Source organism: Phascolarctos cinereus, unplaced genomic scaffold (assembly GCF_003287225.1).
Source record: "Phascolarctos cinereus isolate Bilbo 61053 unplaced genomic scaffold, phaCin_HiC Scaffold_4;HRSCAF=312, whole genome shotgun sequence".
Taxonomy (NCBI): Eukaryota; Metazoa; Chordata; class Mammalia; order Diprotodontia; family Phascolarctidae; genus Phascolarctos; species Phascolarctos cinereus.
Window position 1 is genome coordinate 535,861,583 of NW_027555847.1, and position 15,179 is coordinate 535,876,761.

The 15,179-nt window shown below is 34.0% G+C and overlaps 1 pseudogene; it reads right to left on the minus strand.

Annotated features, from left to right (window-relative positions):
* Positions 1-11,629: 11,629 nt before the first annotated feature.
* On the minus strand, positions 11,630-11,885 carry LOC144456707 (short coiled-coil protein pseudogene; annotated as a pseudogene).
* Positions 11,886-15,179: the final 3,294 nt, after the last annotated feature.

A 15,179-nucleotide genomic window follows, 5' to 3' on the forward strand; every position in this document is an offset into this window, starting at 1 on the left:
TGTAAAATAGGAATAATAGCACCTACTTGGCAGGGTTATTATAAGAATCAAATTAGATAGTATTTTCAAAGCATTTAGCACAGTCCTAGCATAAGGTAGATGTTTAATAAACTCTTATTCCCTTCCCTTTTACCCCCTATTGTAATCCTGCCCACCCTTTAAAGCAATTGTATCAAACTCAAATAGAAATGGGAGCCACTAAACCATAATAAGGATCATTACAGACTGAATGTTAACTTAAGAACCACATATTAGGATTTCATTATATTTTATTTACTTATTAACTATTTCCCAATTACGTATGTCAAGATAACAGGAGAACCCTGTTTTCCAGGACTAAGGCCCAGCAAGCAAGCTGTGCCCTGAGCTTGACATAACAACAATCCTTTGCTCTCACCCTCTGGATGATCTCACTCTCTGAAAAAATCACATAATTATTGTACTGCTTTAACCAGCACCAAATGTTCTTTCAGCTGTAACAGACATGTTCTATATCCACGTTCTGGTCATGAAACCCTGCTATGAATCAAACTTGGCATATTGTTGCTATTACCCCTCATTGCCAGGGCTACAGTTCACTGTATAGCCATTGGTATAAGTATTGAGATCTCCCCTCATTGCCTCGGGCTACCTCCCAACTAGGGGCAGGGCTCCAATGTGTGTTCTTGCTTGCAAGCCATTTGCCTCACTTTGAAATTAAACTTCTGTTTCATTCCTGACTCTCCTATCTCTAGCCTGCTCTGTTCAGCCCTGGCCGCTCACAGGTTAGAGGCTGGTTCTGTCCAGTTGACACATATTAAGCTGGTTTGGGTGGTACTTGTCAGTGTTGGGCTGCAATTGGTCATGGGGCATCATGTTTGATCTCTTTGCTTTAAAGCATACTCTGATCATTTTACTGGGTAATAATATTTTCCCTCCCATCTAATATTACAAGTTTTATTCCCCTTAAAGTTATGTCACATTATTTTCTATTATAGGATATGGGATAGGGACTGTACCTGTAATTTTATTATTATAAGAAACTACAAGATTAATCAACTCCCTTTACCAATATCAAATAAATCCTCCACAGTTTATATTCTGAGGTGCTTGAGGCATTGATCATTTAAATTACTTGTCTAGGGTCACACAACTAGGATGTTTCATATTCTGGAGTTTGACTAAGATTCTCCTGGCTCCAGGTTAGCTTCATATTCCTTACACTTTGGTCTCTGTCATGCCCTTTAGTCAAGGTGCATAGCTGTTTTTGAAGGAGAGATTTTAATTCCAAAAACAAATAAATAGGTAACATGTTGTGTGTGTGTGTGTGTGTGTGTGTGTGTGTGTGTGTGTGTACTTCACATGTATAATTTATACCATATTGCTTGCCTTCTCAAAGAGTGCAGAAGGGGTGAGGAGAAAAGGAAAGAATTTGGAACTCAAAATTTTTTTTAAATGTACATTATTAATTGATATAGAGTGAAGTGAACAGAACCAGGAGAACACTATACACAGTAACAAGAACATTGTAAGGATGATCAACTGTGAATGACTTCGCCATTCTCACCAAAACGATTCCAAGGGACTTATGATGAAAAAATCTATTCACCTCCAGAGAAAGAATTGATGGAGTCTGAATGCAGATTGAAGCATATTTTTCACTTTCTTTTTTTCCTTTCTTTTTTTGTCTGTTTTCTTTCACAATATGACTAATATGGAAATATGTTTTCTGTGAATCCACAAATGTGTAACCCATATCAAATTGCTTATTGTTTCAGGGAAGTAAAAGTGAGGGAAGGAGGGAGGGAATTTGGAACTCAGAATTAAAAAACAAAAAACAAATGTAAAACATACTTTTTCTACATGTAATTGGGGAAAAATGCTAATAAAAGAAATAAAGAACAACTTAAAAGGAAGAAAACAAAACAGATGCTGACTTATTTATTTATATATTACATTTACCCACTAAATGATAAACCCTCTGTGATCAAGGACTTTGTCTTATTAAAACATCTAACAGTGTTATTCAGGTACAGTTGGTGGTGGTGGTGGAAGTGGTGGGCAAAGTGGGTTGAGGGGGGAGAATGTCCAAGAGTCTGATTTAATCCATTTTTGTGAATTCTCAGGTGTAGAAACTACTTCTACAAAGGCCCTGGTAGCATATTTTTAAAGGATTGTCTGGGGGTACTAGAATATTTAGTGACTTATCAGAGGCAGGACTAGAACCCAAGTCTTCCTAACTGGCCCTCAATATACTTTGTCATCATCTCCCTATTTGAGTATAAGAAAAGTGTCTATGTGTAGCTGGATCTGTCCTTCCTGAAATGTAGAAAAGGAGTCAAATACTGGAAATAGTTTCTTTGAAAACTGCCATCATGTCACTGAACAACAGGAAATAATGACAAGTGCTCTGGCAATGGACTGTTCCTGTGGAGACCTAATCCTGTCAGATTCCCTCAGCATCAGGAATTACAAGGCTGAGAGAATTTATTTTAAAAAAAAAAGTTTGAACATCTATCTACATTAAAAGATACCTCAAAAGTCTTTTAAATTGTATTAGCCAATGATATATTTGGATGTTTGTTTCAGATTACATGCAGTTTCATGGCCTATTACTCAGTCATGAAGTGAGGTCATATGATTTTTTTTTCCTTTTTGATGACTTTATCATTCTCGTTTGACCTGTAAGAAGAATAGAGTTGACTGAAGCATCGAGGGAGACACCTCCTATCAGGCAAATGAAAATCAAATTTTCCTCCTGAGAACTACTAAGAGTCAGAACAATTGAAATAATACAAAGAATCAGAATGTGGCAAAGTCAAGGGAATAGTCAAGAAATTAAGCTAGAGAGATAGCTAAAAGTAAGAGAATATAAATGTTACTCATTTTGGGAAAATAGAAAGAGTAAGACTGTTACAACATAATTAGAATAGTGAAAATGATGAAAATTATGCAGCAAATAAAAAATCTCCAGGTAGTTATGGCTCCATCTCTCTCCTCCTTTAACAAAAATATTTTAGAATAAGAAGTCCAAGCCTATTCCTTCTGCTTTCTCTACTACACACTTCCTCTTTAAGTCTACTGAATTAATTTCCATACCAACTGATCTATTGAAACTGTGCTCTCCAAAACTACTATATTGCCTTTCTTACTGTGAAAGCCATTTTTCAGTGCTTATGCTCCCTGATTTCTCTTAGCATTTCACATTGCTGAAGCACTTCCTACTGCTTTGTCATAGCTTGAATTCTGAGACATTACACATAGGATTCACTTCTCCCTCTCTGAAAGCTTGTCATTTTTGTTGGCTCTTCATCTTCTTTACACTCCTGGTGTCCCCTCCATGTCTTTGGTAATCTATTTTTTCTATAATTTCACTGATGGTGATCTTGTCTACTGCCATGGCTTCAAACATAACATTTCTGCAATAAAATGCAAATTTATATCTCAATCTTCAATTTCTCTACCACAGGTGTATCAAATTCAAATATAAATGCATGCCTGCAGGTCATATATTGACTTAGAAAACCAAAACTTAACAACTGTGGTGTATTATATTATTTTATTTATTTTGTTAGGCATTTCCCAATTGCATTTTAGTAAGGTTTAGGCAGCACTCAGAAAACCTCAGTGGGTCTGTGAATTTGACACCTCTGTTCTACAGAATTCCAGTTCTATATTCCCAAATGCCTTCTGGATATCTTCACCAAAATCTACTTCCGACCTAAAACTCATCAGGTCCAAAATGCATTTTCATCCCCAAGATTGTTCTTCCTCTGCTTCCCTATCATCTTGGCTTAAAGGTTTGAATTAATACTTTTTTGGGACAGTGGACAGAACTCTACCTAGGGGTTTAAATTCAAATCCTACATTAAACATTTACTAGGTATGTGACCTGGGCAAGACGTTTAATATCTCTCAGATTGTTTTCTTATCTGCAAAGTGGGAAAAATAATAGCACATACCTCATAAAGTTGTTGTGAGGATAGAATAACATATGTAAAACACTTTGCAATCACTCTATAAATGTCAGATACTCTTGTTGCTATTGTTATTCGTGATCAGTTGCCGTGCCCTTTCACTTCTAGTTCCACAATGTTTTAAGTATCACACCTCACTTTCACTACTGCTAAAACTGCCATACTTCAGGACCCCATCTTCTTTTTACAATAGATTAATTTAATATCTTCATAATGTGTCATCTTGACTCCAGTCTATTTGCTGTCTCATTGTTCCTTTTCCCAGATGTATGAGTGTTCTTCTTAATGAATTACTCTTATTGTCACACCTAAAACTTCCAGTAATTTCACATTGTCTACCTAATTAAAGAACAAAGTCTTATGAAATTTTAAGCCCTCCATAAGCTGCCTTCAGCCTAGTTTTCCAACTTCATCCATAATATTTCCCCCAATGTGCTAAAGTATAAGGGGAGGGACATTGTCCCTTTTGTCACAGAATCATATATCCAGAATTCTGCTTGCCTGCTTGGTTTCAACCCATTGTCTTTTTCTGAACTTGGTACCTAGCTATGTATGTTGACTCTGGATTGGCTTCTCGATTCCTAAATCCACCAACACTTGGAGCAATAATTTAAAGAATTTTCCCTACACTACTCTATTCCCCTAACTGGCTTCCAACTTACACAGTAACCTTTGCTTCAACTCCAAAGCTTTTTCTATAACCAAATCCATCTACCACCCATAGCTCCAGTGCTAATAATAAGGAAGAAGCTAAGAAGACAGTTAATACCCTTTTCAATCTGTTTCCAATATATCTTCCTAGACTGAATGCCTTCATTCACCATACCTATATTCTAGTCCACTCTATTCACCTTTCTGTGTATACAGCATCACATCTGCCCTCATAATGCCCATGCAAATGCTTCCTCCCCATCCCACAACTTATTCCTGGAATGTACTCCTTTTTTGCTCTTCTTTCAGAAGACCCTAGCTTCATTCTAGACTCAGTTCAAGCACTTTCTCCTCCAAAGAACTTATTCTTACCCCAAAGATTTTGCTATTGCTCTCCACCATACAAACCTAAGACATTACCTTGTATTTGCTTAGTATATATTTTGAATTTTCTTTTCTTCATTTGTCATGACTCTTCAATATAAATATAATGAATAAAAATATAAATTTTATTTTATTTTTTATTAATTTGTTTTGATTTATCAATAATCACTTTCATAAACTTTTGAGTTTTAAATTTTTCTCACCCTCCCTTCCTACCTCCCTCAATGGTGCACAGTCTGCTATAGGATATATATATTCCTATTAAATATATTTTCAAGTTAGTGGTGTTGTAAGAAGTAGGAGAAATCATCAGAAAGAGGAAACAAAACACAACAGAGGGAAAAAAAGTAGCAAATAGTATGCTTCGATCTGCACTCAAACTCCATAGCTCTTTCTTTGGAGATGTCTTAGATCCTGTCATTGCTGTGAGGGGCTAAGTCTTTTAATGTTAGTCATCACACAACATGCTTGTTACTGTGTACAACTTTCTCCTGGTTCTGCTCACTTCACTCAGCATCAGTCCATACAAAGCTTTCCAGGTTTTTCTGAAGTCTGCCTGCTCATCATTTCTTATGGCACAAAAACATTCCATTACATTAATATACTACAACTTGTTCAGCCATTCCTCAATCAGTGGGCATCCCCTCAATTTCCAATTCTGTGCCACCATGAAAAAGAGCTGCTATAAATATTTTTGTACATGTGGGTCCTTTTCCCATTTGTATGAGCTCTTTGGAATACAGCCCTAGAAGTGGTATTGCTGGGTCAAAGGGTATGCACATTCTTATAGCCCTTTGGGCATAGTTCCAAATTTCTCTCCAAAATGGTTGGATCATTTCACAACTCCACCAACAATACATTAGTGTTCCAATTTTCCCACATCTTCTCCAACATTTATCATTTTCCTGTTTTATCATATTGGCCAATCTGATGGTGTGATGTGGTACCTCAGAGTTGTTTTGATTTGTATTTCTCTAATCAATAGTGATTTAGAGCATTTTTTCATATGACTACAGATAGCTTTAATTTCTTCATCTGAGAACTGCCTGTTCAAATACTGGAAAAGTTAGCTTTAGCAATAAGAGAAGAAAAAGAAAATAAAGGTATTAAAATAGGCAAAGAAGAAACAAAGCTATCACTCTCTGCAGATGATATAATGATATACTTAGAGAATCCTAAAGAATTGAGCAAAAAATATTTGAAATAATGAACAACTTTAGAAAAGTTGCAGGCTATTAAATAAATCCACATAAATCATTCTCATTTCTATATATTACCAACAAAGCCCAACAGTAAGAGATAGAAAGAGAAATTCCCATTTAAAGTTACTGTAGACATTATAAAATATTTAGAAGTCTACCTACTGAAACAAACCCAGGAATTATATGAACACAATTACAAAACACTTTTCACACAAATAAAGTCAGATCTAAATAACTGGAAGAAAACGTCTCTTGCTTATGGGTAGGACGAGCTAATACACTAAAAATGACAATTCTACCTAAGCCATTTTACTTATTCAGTGCCATGCCAATAGAACTACCACAAATAATTTTATAGAGATAGAAAAAATAATAACAAGATTCATTTGGAGTAAAAGGTCCAGAATATCAAGGGAACTAATGAAAAGAAATGCAGAGGAAGGTGGCCTAGCCATTCCAGACCTTAAATTGTATTATAAAGCAGCAATCATCAAAACTACTTGGTACTGGATAAGAAATAAAGTGGTGGATCAGTGGAATAGGTTAAGTATGCAAGACACAGTAGTCAATGACTATAGTAATCTATTATTTGATAAACCCAAAGACCCCAGCATCTGGGATAAGAACTCAGTATTTGATAAAAACTACTGGGAAAATTGGAAAAGAGAATGGCAGAAACTAGGCATAGACCAAAATCTCACGCAATATACCAAAATAAAGTCAAAATGGGTTCCTGATTTATATATCAAGGCTGATATTGTAAGCAAACTGAGAGAGCAAGGAATAGTTTACTTATCAGATTTATGGAGAACAGAAAAATTCATGACCAAACAGGAGATAGAGAATATTATGAAATGTAAAATGGATAGCTTCAATTACATTAAATTGAAAAGGTTTTTGCACAAACAAAGCCAATGCAACCAAGATTAAAAGGAAAGTAGAAAATCGGGAAATGATTTTTACAACCAGTGTCTCTGATAATGGACTCATTTCTGAAATACATAGATATTTAAGTCAAATTTATAAGAATGTAAGTCATTCCCCAATTGATAAATTTTAAAATAAATATAAAATATAGTATAAAAGTTATCAGACTTGTATGATTTATTTGTGACTGTGACAAGGGATTCAGATGCACAAAAACAAGATAACTTACAGACAAATCATTTCATGACATATATTATGACAAATCACACATTTTGGTAACAGTGGCAGCCTGAGACATTGGAGGAATACAGAACTACTAATTAGGGATGACTAAATTAGATTAAATTAAATTATCAATAACAAAAGATGTGCTAGCATGATTCACAAAGTGTTCTTAACCTCTCTTTTGACTTTCCAAATAGTTCCTTGTCAAATAATCACCTTTACTGCCCCCTGTTTATTATAACTCCTCTTCTGGTGTACCTTATCAAGTTGACAACCTCTCCTTTCCCAGCATTCCCCACTCAAATGTATTTTTTTAACCAAAAGAACAAAATGAAAATCCACAAAAAATTTTACAAAGCTTGGGTAACTTCTCAGTTTTGGCTTCACCTAAATATTGTAATGTAGTATCTCTATACAACTAAGCAGAGAAACATATGCATATTCATGGCATAGATATTTTCTGATTAATTATACTAATAAGTTAGGAGGAATTTTCCTCATTTGCCACTTTTTCAAAAATATGTGGTTAACTTATCTAATCAATTTCAGGTATTTAACATTAAAAGTTATTCTTAGGATAAAGAGAAATAAATCTACTGTAATCATATATATATATATATATATATATATATATATGCATTAAAATATAGTTTTGCCACACTGATGTGACACCCATGTTATAGCAGATTTTTACTATGTGTATATGTTATACAGGTATATATAACCCCCCCCCCGCTGTATCTGATTCCTCAGTTATCAATTATTCATCAGTGATTTACAATATATTAAATAAAAAAATTCAGCCTTTCAGTGTAATTTTCTGACCTTTTATTGAACTTTAGCTATCCTTGAGATTATCTAAATTCAGCCTCATAATTGAATCTATGCAGTTTGCCTCATAAGTATTTCATTTTATGAAATATTTCTATTCCTTTTTTTTAAGTCATTACATTATGAACAAGGGACACATTTTTCAATTTTGTAATTGAAAAGGTAGGAAAAATGTTCTGTATCATTTTAAACCTTCATAAAGATGTCTCAATTTTTGAATTTACATTACTTAAATTTTTCCAATAATACCAATTTATAGTTAAACTGCTTTTCAAAATGTATATTTAACTAAATACTAGTTAATTATAAACTAAATATTATTTTACTGATACATTAGAAAACAAAATCCCATGTAATAAGATAATGGATAACCTTCACTATCCTATAATGCTTACAGAAACCTTCTCTATTTCCACTACAATTCTACTCTGAAAGTAAGATGTCAAGAATGGAATTGATAGGAAGTCATTTCAATGAAATCCTAACACTAGTATGGCTTTTCATTTGCATTTTTCTATGCTTTTTGTATGAAATTATCTAATATTCTCACAGATTGTGTTTCTTTTTTAAGTGGAAAGGGAAACCAAAAGAAAATTTAGAGATTATGTCAAATGTTTCCTTCATTCCATATATAAGAAAATCAGCCCAAAGAAATAAAGGAAAACAATACACTAAGAAATCATAGAGTCAGGATTCAAATTAAGATCTATTTATAAAGACATATATTTGATTTTTAAACACATATCTACTTAGGAGAACTATTCATTAAAACAAATATTCTCAAAATCCATGGAATCACTTTAGAATGTTTTCCTTAAAATCTAGGTAACAGAAATAACTAAAACTTCTAGAATTTGTCTTATTGTACTTGCAGAGTTTTTCCATATTCTATCATAGATAAGTTGACAACAAAAATTTCTCTGAAATTGCACAAGTTGGCAGGCCTTATAGCTATGTCAAGGAAATACTAAGCATCTATATAAAAGGTATTTTATTCAGATATTGACAAAATATTTGCATTGTGATGTTCAAGAAAGAGCTATTCTGATGATTGGTAGACTTTTTAAACATGTTATTGATCTGTTTGGGATTATTGAGAAAGAAATTGTAGAATGTAAGTGGGATATAAGGAAAAGTACTACATCAAGAGTTAGGCAGGAGATTTAACTCCACTTAACTGCTACTTGGTAAGTATAGGACCTTCCAGCATGGCATGTCCCCATCCAAGAAGGCACTGTACTCTATGAGAACTGGAGTAGCTCAAAAGAAACATAAAACACACAAATTTAAAGATGTCTTCACTCCAAATGTTCATATGGACTATTTATGCCTGGCCTATAGTACAGCATTCTGAACTCATATTGGTCTGATCAGCCACAGTCAGACACCACGTTCCTTGACCCTTACAAAATAATGTCATTTTGGTTTTCTTCAAGAATGAAGAATAACAACCAATGACTCTCCAAGGCACTATGTTTTCTATGCCTTATGCTGAAAAATGGGGACAGTAGTATTTGCATTACCTTCCTACAAGAGTATTGTCAGGCATGTGTAAACAGAAGCTTTTATTATGAAGTATTTTTCACGCAAAAAAAATTTTAAGAGCTTTTATTTTACAGAAATCCAGAATTTCAGTGCAATTTTAAGTGTTTATACATTAAGTAAAAGGTCAAGAATGGAATGCAAAATTTTACTTGTATTGCTATATATCTGTATATATGTGTGTATACATATATGCAACACATACACACACAGGTAAAATAACTCTTTCTAATTTTATGTCAACCAAAAAAAAAAACAAACATAAGAGCACTCTTTGATTAAAATTGCTCTATTCTAATAAAGCCATATTACTTGACAATTACTTTTCCCCATTGCTGTAACTAAAACAGTTTTACATTCAATTCTCAACAGACATTGAGATTCTAATGCTATGTTCAATCCTATGTGCTATATACTGGAATAATGATAGATAGATGGGTAGATAGATAGATAGATAGATAGATAGATAGATAGATAGATAAATGGATGGACATAGATATAGACATAGATAGATATGCACACATATATACATTTGTATATAGATATACATAGATAAACACACATACATTTGTATGTATATATGTATGTATATCTATCTATATCTCTGTCTATTTACAGAAACATGCCTAAAACCCAAGTTTTTTTTAAAATTTTATTCTGTTTCTGTTGTTGCAAATGTTGCTCTTTCTGGAAAGGATCAGCTGGATGGCACAGTGGATCAAACAGTGGCCCTGGAAACAGGAAGACTCATTTTCCTGAGTTTAAATCTGGCTTCAGACACTTAATAAATGTGTGACCACATGCAAGTCACTTAATCCTGCTTGCCTCAGTTCCTCATTTGTAAAATGAGATGAAGTAGAATATGGAAAGCCATTCCAACATCTTCACCAAAAAAAAAAAATCAGTTCACAAAGAGTCAGCTATGACAGAAATAAAACAACAACAGCTCTTTCTATACACTGGAAAAAACCATGATGACTGACATTTTGCTAATGATAGTCAATCAGGTTTAAAACACTTACAAGTCCTAACACCCATTTTTTTTCTTTCCAAATGACAACTCAACCTGAACATAAATCAAAGAGACTGAATGTTAGACAGGGATTGAGATGAATTTGCAGTTAATTTGATTATAGTTGCTCACATATTTTTTGATATGTAATTTGAAATTATTTTTACAAAACATTCCGATTCTGGAAATACATTATTTTATTTTTCACAGCAAGGGAAGGTTCTAAAGAGTACTATATTCTTTATACCATTTGTCTATTTTCTTTAGTTTGTTGTGGGCAAGCCAACAGCCCTAACTCATCAAATTATAATTTAGCATATGTCTTAGTTGAAAAAAGCTTTTATTTTCTTTGAGCTTAAATAGCTAAAATTTGTTTTTCATATTTAAAAGTGTTTTATAGGCAAGTGATTTTTTTTATAGTAAGTGGTGATCAGAACAAAGAGATACAATGGAAATAGGCATACAGTGGTTGCTAAGTTAGATAAAGCTCTATACATGTTGGAATATGATTTTAGTCACTTTCCTCAAAATGAAGTTATTTTGTTAACTTCCAGCTTTATGTGATTCCGTTATGAGTTAGCCATTTACTTAACCCTACAAATTAAATCCAATATTGACAAAATATCCAAACAAAACAAGTTTTCTTAACAAATATACGAAAAAAAATGAGAACTCATGAATGCACTTGCATATTTTCAAAGTCTAACATATACACAAGCGTACAGGTACCTCCAGTTATATTAATTTTCTTAACTTTGTCTACTTCTGCCATATCTTCAAAAGCATTTCAAAGGAGCCACAAATTCCATTTTTTAACTTGCAGAGAGCCTATGCAGATTGAAAACAAGAAAAAACAAGCAAGCCTAGCAGCCATATCAAATAAAACAGGGATCAAATTCTTACTTCCTTTTGCTTTTTTGTGTGTCAGGTGTCTGGAGAACACTAGAAACAGATATAAGATTTTCTACAGACTGTCCAAGAACTTGGCTTCCTGATTTCAGTTTCAGACTCTCTATCATGACTCTATCTACTTAAGCAGAAAGATCTTCTAGTGTGTGCTGCAGCTCTAACACTTACCTGGTTAATAAGTTGTGTTTTCTCTTTCAATTCCACCTGATTCTCAGGCTCAACAGCATCCAAGTCAGCATTCATCATCCTGGAATGTGAACTTTCTCTTGAATATAGTGTCCTTAATGAATAGTCTTCCAGGATTGTTGCAAGAATCAAATGAGATATCTGTAAAATGCTTAGTACAGTGCCTAGCACAGAGTAGGAACTTAACAAATGTGTGTTTCCTTCTTTTACCTTAGGGAAAGTCATTTAACCTCTTAATGTCTCAGATAACTCTAAGATTGTCAAGTTATAGGGCAGATTCAAACTGCATCAGGGACAGTTGTTGCTTATACCAAGAAAATCATAGTTCGGGACAACATTGTCATGACATCAATAAGTTATGCTCATAAAGTAATTTATGGCCTGTCAGATGCTTTCAGCATATTACCTTCTTTAATCCTCACCCAGCACCACTCTGTGAGGTAGGGCCTATAATTTTCATTTTACAAATGCAGAAAATGAGGCCTAGAGAGGTAATGTGTCCTGACCAAAAAAAAAAAATAGCAAGTGGGATTTTAACCCAGGTGCTCTGACTCCAAATCCAGTAGGGAGATCTTCATATGTTCTATTGGAATTGGCTTGAATTCAGTCTCTGCCTGATATGGAAAACACTACAGGCTGGGAGGAGGAAGAGGGAGGGAGCTAGAGGAGGAAAAGGAAGAAAAGAAGGAGCAGAAGAGAAGGAAGTGGAAGGGGGAAAAGATAGGAAAAGGAGGAAGAAGAGGAGGAGTGGAAAGACAAAGAAAAGGAGACAGGAGTACTAGGAACACAATAAAAAGTAGAAGGAGTGGGAAGAGGAGGGAGAGGAGGAAGAGGCTGGCCCTTCACTCTTTAGCATGATTTTGCCAAATCTGTTGTCCTGGCCATCAAGGCTCTCTCTCTGGAATTTTGAGATGATCTATATTGAAATTTCCCTATACTTTATCAGGTAAAGCAGTTTTGTAAAAGCTAACATTAGACAACTTCATATTTTTTCTTCTTCAATAATATATGCAATTACACACAAGGGTGGGCTGGAATTAGCTTATACCAGCTCAAGGGAGCTGATTGGTGAATTTTCAGTGGGAACATTTGTACCTCAGAAATCTAAACTTGATCTATAGTTTTGTTGATTGTGTAGGCCTAAGAACATGATGAAGAAAATGTTAATAATGCAGATTAAATTTAAAAGTGTGGATTAAAATATTTTCTCCTCTGGGGAGCCATTTGTTAAACATTTACCACCACTCCATTGAATATAGTGTTCAATGCTGATCACTAAAATAACCCATGCCCTTATCATAGCCAGAGTTGACATCAGAGATGATGGAATCTAACTCAAATCATAATTGCCTTTTGCAATATCCCTGACAGGTGGTCATTCAGTGATTAAACCTTTCCATAAACTACCTCACAAAGTAGTTTTGCTTTGCATTTACCTCTTTTGTTGCTAGAAAGCAGTTGCAAGCTTCTTCTCTGTACCTTCTACCTAGTGGTTCTAATTCTAGGCTCCAAAGTAAATAATAGCTTTTTTCTTGGCTTCACAATTAGAAAATTCCTCTAAGAAACAGCCATATAAATAATAAAAATAAGGGGCTCTAAAGAATCCAGTAGTGGACTGAAACATCTATGAAGCATCCCTAGTAATCTTTCACTTAAGTGCTGTAAAAATGACTAAATCCTGTCTTCCAAATTAAATGTATTCTATTTTTTAGAAAATTCCTTATATGTGCTCTGTACCAATTTTGATTGCTGAATATGCAACGTTAAATGGTGAAGTTAATATAAGGTTGCTAAATTCCTCCCACTTCATATTTCTTTTTTACCTCCTACCAGGAGTTTCACAGTCATTTTGAATCTATAGTAGCACAAGATTATTATACTTGCTGTCCTGCCTGATGAGTTATCATTAGAATTGTTTGGCATGGAAGCTTCCACCCACACCCTGGACCACATGCTGTCCATGACTCACAAAGACATATAATCCTTTCAGGGTAAATTACTAGTTGGGCCTTTCATTTTTCCCCAAGTATGTGTCAGGTTGGAAAACCACACACACACACTCACACACACACACACACACACACACACACACACATGTTTTAGAAAGTGGTATCCTCTAGACCTTAAATAAGGTTAAATGTGAAAACTCAATTATGAGTCACTCAAGCACACATTATAATCAAGAATTCATCCTAAAAGAATCTAATACCTCAGGAAAAGATGGGGTGGAGGATACGTATAGAAACAAAAATCGGATAGCCAAATAATAATATATCATACTTAACAGATTTTAAACACTATGAAGTAAAGAACCATGCCTTCTTTACCATAATTTTTTTCAGTGCCTAATACTGCAAATTTCAGAAAATATAAACAAATATACAATTAGCATTTCTATAGCCCATTAAGGTTTGAGAAGCAGTTTACAAATATTTTCTCATTTTATCCCTATTACAACCCTAGGCAGGAAGGGCTATTATTATCCTTATTTTACAAATGAATAAAATGGGGTTGAGAGAAGTTAAGTAACTTCACCAGTAAATATCTGAGAAAGGATTTAAACTCAGGTCTTCCTGAACCCAAGTTAAAAACTCTATTTACTGAACAACCTAGCTGTATTTTAATAGCCAGCATTTATATACCACTTTACAAATATTATCTCATTTGAACCTTGTAACCACCTAAGGAGATATGTGCTTTTATTATACTCATTTGCAGATGGGGAAACTGAGGCAGACAAAGGTTATTTTATATTAATCCTATTAATCATATAAAAGTATCACTCCCTTAAATGCATTTTTTTTCAGAGAAATCAGGTCAAAATATATGTCTAAAAATGATTAGAAAATTATTCATATGTACAAATGACTTTATTTTGTCTTTATGCATCTGAAAAAAAAAACTATCCTTCCACGTCTTTGGAAAATATTAATAATCTAGCAAACATAGTAAATAGAGGAAATATGGTATGAGACTACTGAATCTGTAATCAGAGAACCTGAGTTTGAACTCCCTGTTACTCCAGTCTATCCTACATAGTAGCCAAAGTAATTTTGCTTTAGCACATGTGTGATGGTGTGACTTCTTGACTCGACCAAGTCCAGTGACTTTCCACTGCCTCTTGGTTAAAATCAATCAACATTTATTAAATGCTTACTATGTTGCAGGCACAATAGGCTAAGCCCTGGCAATACAAAAAAAAAAAAAAGAGGCAAAAGATAGTCTCTGCCCTAAAGGAAAGAACTTAAAATCTAACAGCGGTCACAAGATTCAAATAAATATATGTAAATCAAGCCATATACAGAGTAAATGGGAAATAATTAATGAAGGGAAGACATTGAAATTGAAAGAAGT